Genomic DNA, 5,897 nt, shown 5'->3' on the forward strand with positions numbered 1-5,897 from the left:
AAAAAAAAAAAAAAACTAGACATCATAAAGAAATTTGTATACCATAGAAAATTATCAAGAAAATAAAGACAGTTCACAGAATGAGAGGAAATGTAAGCAAATCAGTATCTGAGATGGTCCAAGTGTCAGTGTTCTACAAAGCACAGTTACAGCTGAACAGGTACAGGTGATGACTCAGTCAGAAGACAGGCAAAGGGTCTGAGTGGACATTTCTTCATAGATGTATACATGGCTGACAAGCCATGAGGAAATGCTCAGTGCCATCCATCAATAGAGAAATTCAACTAGAAACCCCTGAGGGATGCTTATAATAAAGAATTTAAATGACTGAAGAGAGAGAAGTCGGGCAGGAAGCTCAGTTGGCATAGTCCTTGCTTGGCATACAAGCAGCCCCAAATCCATCCCCAGGTCTGTTCAGATGAGGTTTGGAGACCCTCACCTCTGACCTCAGCACTCCAGAGGTGAGGGGCAGGACTATCAGAGTCCAAGGTCGTTCTCGGCTGGGTGATGAGTTCAAGGCCAGCTCCTGCAGTGTGTTCCACGATCCAAAAAGGATAGGCGACCGTGTAAAGCAGGCATACACTCGCACACACTTGGTGGATGAAGCAAGGCTCCAACAATTTTGTTTTTTCTCTTAACCCTTTTATACCAAAGACAAAGATCCTCTATGTTAGAAAAAAAATCACCCCATGGCCACAAGTTACATATTCTCCAAACCACAATCATTATACAAAGGAAAATTACAACACGATTATTGATATATATTTTTCTTGTGAAACCCACACCTAACTGAAAATTTCCAATCTATCTCTTTCCACAAATGTGTCCTAACCCCAAGGCAATAGTTGTTTTGTTATTAACAAAGGTTAAGCAAGCCAATCTACCACAGCTAGCCTTTCCTATGCTAGCTTACAACAGTTTGTATTTACCAACAAACAAGTCATTTATAGAATGTCTTATTGTTTGAAACCTTTTTTTTTTTTCTAATCTGGCCAATAATCTCTTCTCTATTCTTTTTGTTTCTGTTTTTCTTTAGATTTAATGCATATGAGTACACCGCTATTACACCATTGCTCTCTTCAGACACACACCAGAAGAGGGCACCAGACCCCATTACTGATGGTTGTGAGCCACAATGTGGTTTCTGGGAATTGAACTCAGGACCTCTGGAAAAGCAATCGGGCCGGACAGTGGTGGCACATGCCTTTAATCCCAGCTCTTGGGAGGCAGAGGCAGGCAGATTTCTGAGTTTGAGGCCAGCCTGGTCTACAGAGTGAGTTCCAGGACAGCCAGGGCTACACAGAGAAACCCTGTCTTGAAAAACAAAAACAAAACAAAACAAAACGAAACAAACCAAAACAAAATCATGGTCATGTAAGACATTTTCTATTGTTGGTTTGTTTTGTTCTGAGACGGAGTTTCACTATTTGGCTGTCTTGGAGCTCACTCTGTAGACCAGTCTGGCCTCAAAGTCACAGAGATCTGCCCTGCCTCTACCTCCCAAGCACTGGGATTAAAGCGCATGCAAGATGTCTTCATTCAAGCATATACTGTACATTGAGCCTTTCCTCCATACCCCAGCTTCCCCATACCTCTCTTCCCATTACATCTACTTTGCTGCCATTGACAGTTTTATTTCTGCTTTCTTTTTCCATTGGTTTTGTTGTAGGTGGTGGCTGTTGTCTTTGATGTTTCAAAGCCTACTTTTAATAAGGGTTTTTAAGTGTTTTAATCTCCATCCTAGCCCATCACCCACCAGAGGGAGTAGAAAAGAAAGGTTCTTAGGATTATGGTGGAAGTGGATCAGGTTAGTTCTTTGAAACAAGTCCAATCTGCATTATCAGGAAATCAGCAGTTCGGTTCACACAAGTCAACAGCAGCAGCTCCCACTCGCTGATACCATCAGGATACCACCAGTCCAGGTCAGCAAGCATGAATCAGCAGCAGTGGCCCGACCCAACTCAAACAGCCAGGTCTCTGTCAGATCGGCACAAGTTAGCAGGAGCTACCAGAACCAGCACAGACACCAGGAGAAGTTCTCTGCTGTGCCTCTCTCAACAAAGTGAAGATCATTGAAGACTCGCTATGCGAGTGTCTAGTCACTGTCCACTGAGTCCTATTTATACTCCCTCCAAACATCATCGTGTGTCCTCCCACGGGTTTTGCCTCAGCAAAACACCACCTGAGTCTCTCTTAGCAAAACTCCACATGAGTCTGAATCAGCTGACATCACTCTGCCACCATGCCTGGTCAGGTCGTCCTTTGAATTGCCTCTCTGCCTCTCTCCCTCTCCCTCTCCCTCTCCCTCTCCCTCTGCCTCTGCCTCCCAATTGCTGTAATTGAAGGCATTCACCACCACTTCCTAGCTTAGCACCTGAATTTTTAACAAAATTATACTTATTAATCACACACACACATTTGTGTAGGTCAGACAACAGCCTGAGGGATTTTGTTTTCTCTTACCTTTTGGGTTCCAGGGATCAGACTCCTGCCATCCAGTTTAGCAGCGGATCTACTGAGCCATCTTGCTGAACCTTTTTTTTTTTTAAATTAATTTATCTATTTATTATATGTAAGTACACTGTAGCTGTCTTCAGACACTCCAGAAGAGGACATCAGATTTCGTTATGGATGGTTGTGAGCCACCATGTGGTTGCTGGGATTTGAACTCAGGACCTTTGGAAGAGCAGTCGGCACTCTTAACCGCTGAGCCATCTCACCAGCCCTGAACCTTTTATTTTATTTATATATTTCATTATTTTTGGTTTCTGGAACTGGGTCTTGCTATGTCATCTTTTTATATAGTCTAGGCTGGCCTGGAACATGTGATCATCCTGCCTTAAGCGCTTCTGTGCTGGGATTACAGTATGAAATACCACACTCAGTTTCTCAGTAGATTAAAAAAATTAGATTTATTTTAAGTTTATGAGTGTTTTTGTCTATATATGCATTTTTGCCTCAAAAGTCAGAAGGGAGTTACGGATGGTTGTAAGTCTTCATGTGTGTGCTAGGAATTGAATGCTGGTCCTTTGGAAGAACAGCCTGTACTGAGCTCTGAGCCATCAATTCAGTTGCCAATCCCCTGCCCTCCCCCAATAGATTTTACTCTGCTATGGGATAAGGTGAGTTCAGCCTCCTTTTTTCTGGCTAGACAGTAACTATGTCTGACCACCGCGTGGCATGGAGGCTTCTGTGTGGAACATGAGATGCAGTTCAGAAAGAAGTACTGCTTGGGTTGGAATCAGACTGACATTCAGTAGGCTATTGACCCTAGATTCTTCTTCCTCAACGCAGGAGCAGTAACAACACTTCACAAGAGACCACAGAGGTCACCTATATAAGGGATTTGACTCACAGGAAACTGCCACAAACAATTCATGTCAAAAGCTGGACGCTTCTTAACGCTCCATTTTGTTTTGTTTCTCTGTGACGCCCTAGCTGGGTTGGAATTCTCTTTGTAGACCAGGCTGACCTCAGATTCACAGAGATCTGCCTGCCTCTGCTTCCTGAGTGCTGAGATTAAAGACGTGTGCCACAATGCCCAGTATAACGTTCTTTTTGAAGTAGTAAAAATGCAGATAGTATCAGGGGGTCCAAGATCACCAGCCACTGACTTCACAGGGGTCCACCTCTGGCAATTTTTAAGCACTCACATGCCAAATGCTCTAGTAGTGTGTGGTCTAACTAGCTGAATCCAAACAGTAATCTTCGAGGTAGTGTGGTTATTTTCAGAGAAGAAAAGCAGAGGCTCGGGGACCCGGCTCCTAGGGTGCTTGCCTAGAATGTATAAAGCCTAAGGGTTCTGGGGATAGAAGGATCAGAAGTCAGGTGAAGGCTGGCCTGGGTTACATGTAACCTGTTTCAAAAGGGGAAGAAGAAAGAAAGAGAAAGAGAGAAAGAGAAAAAAAAGAAAAGATAATAGAATCTCAGAGTTTCATTCATTTGCCCAAGGAATACAGGGTAGGTCCAGAGTCGTCAAGAAAATATCGTGTCTCTGAAAGCAAGTGAGCAAATTTTTCGGAGAGCGCCAGGCTGCGGAGCAGAAGGGGTTATTCCCACTGAGACGCAGGCGCTCCGCTCCTAGAGCGGCCGGGCGGGAGGAGCGCGCCTTCTGGGGCGGGATTCAGGACAGGTTCGCGGGAGGGAGGACCCAGCACTGAAGTCTTCTGCCCACTCTTGCTGCCACCGGTGAGCTTTGGGAGCCACCCCACCCCCCACCTCCGGAGGCCTTCCATGGGTCAGCCATGGAATGATGAGATGGGGATGGTCCTGGCCTCATGTCTATAAGGTTTGATTCTTGGCTTGGCTGAGGTCACTCATAGGGAAGGTTGAAGCCGGTGTTCAGGTTATTTACCCTCAGGGTCTCATTAAGGCTCTGCATCTTGGGGAGTTAGTGTGGTTACTTTTTCTAAGGAGGCTGGTGGCCCTTCTTCCAAGAGAAGATAACTGTTTGTTTGTTTGTTTGTAGACAGGCACTTACTGTGTAACCAAGGCACCTATCACAGATTGCCCACAGGCTGGGCTTCCAGCCATCGCTGTCTTAGGGCTCATCCGGGTACCCTCATATCCAGACTTCAGCTACCTTTCCCACCTGGCATTCAGCCACTTCCTGAGTTCCAACTTCCCAGGTCTTCCACCTCATCACCTTGTCACAAACCAGTGTCCCTTGCAGTCTTGGCTGTTCCTACCTTTACCTCCTATGCCACCCTTCCACAGGAGACTCCACACAGACCCTCGTACCTGTGACCACTGTGTAGTCAGTCCCTGGCTGATTTCAGATCCAAACCCTTCAGCTTGGCATTCAAGGCAGTTTGAACTGTGGATCCAGTCACAGGCTGGCTGGTGCTATTGAGAAATGGACTTCACCCCGGGGCAGTCACCATCTCAACAAAGACTAGACAGACTGAAATATTGACCTAGCAGACATCTACAGAATATTCCAGCAAATACTGCAGAGTACACATTCTTCTCAGTAGCCCCTGGAACTTTCTCTAAAATAAATTACTGTTAGGATGCAAGCAAGCCTTGTGAGTATGGGACAATTGAAATATTTGCTTGCATTCTGTCTGATCCTAACGGACATCAAACCAACATGAGACCCTAGAGCACAAGCTCATGGGGTTAAACAGCACACTACTGAGCGACCATGGGTTATCCAGAAGGAACACAGAAATCCCTAAACAAACGAAGGAAAACGAAAATACAATAGCCTCAAACCCTGTGAGTTACAATGAACGCAGTAAGAAGAGAGGTATTTGTGGCAATTGTTGTCTACGTTAAAGAAGTAAGAGACCAGTCAAATAAATGGTGACATACACCTCAGGGCCTTGGAAACCAAGCCAGAGTTAGAGAAATTTCGATAGGATGGAAATTGATGACAGGAAGATGAAAGAATACGTAATGAGTGACAGACAGAGTTGCTAACTCCACGGAGGAGACACTCGGCAAACTCTGAGCTGTAAAGACCTGCTGTCACATGGCAAGGACATTTCCAAAGTTATAAGCTGGGGCCACAAGGCGTGACGAAAGCCTTTAAGCCCAGCACTTAGGAGACAGAGGCGGGCGGATCTCTGCAAGTTGGAGGCCAGCCTGCTCTATAAAGGGAGTTCCAGGACAGCCGGAGACTGTTACATAGAAAAACCCTGTCTCAAAACAAACAAACAAAGAAATAGAGTTATGATTTGTTTGATACTGAGCTTGGTCCCATATCTGAAGCCAGGACTGTACCCAGTGATTACCTCATGGCTAATTATAATGACATACTTAAAAACCAATTTCCCACTAGCTTAGTAGGTTCAAAAGAAATGTTAAAAAAAATGTCTAGGTGCACCAGGCTGTGGTTGTGCACGCCTTTATTTCCAGCACTTGGGAGGCAGAGGCAGGCGGATTTCTGAGTT

This window comes from Mus pahari, chromosome 1 (genome assembly GCF_900095145.1).
Source record: "Mus pahari chromosome 1, PAHARI_EIJ_v1.1, whole genome shotgun sequence".
NCBI lineage: Eukaryota > Metazoa > Chordata > Mammalia > Rodentia > Muridae > Mus > Mus pahari.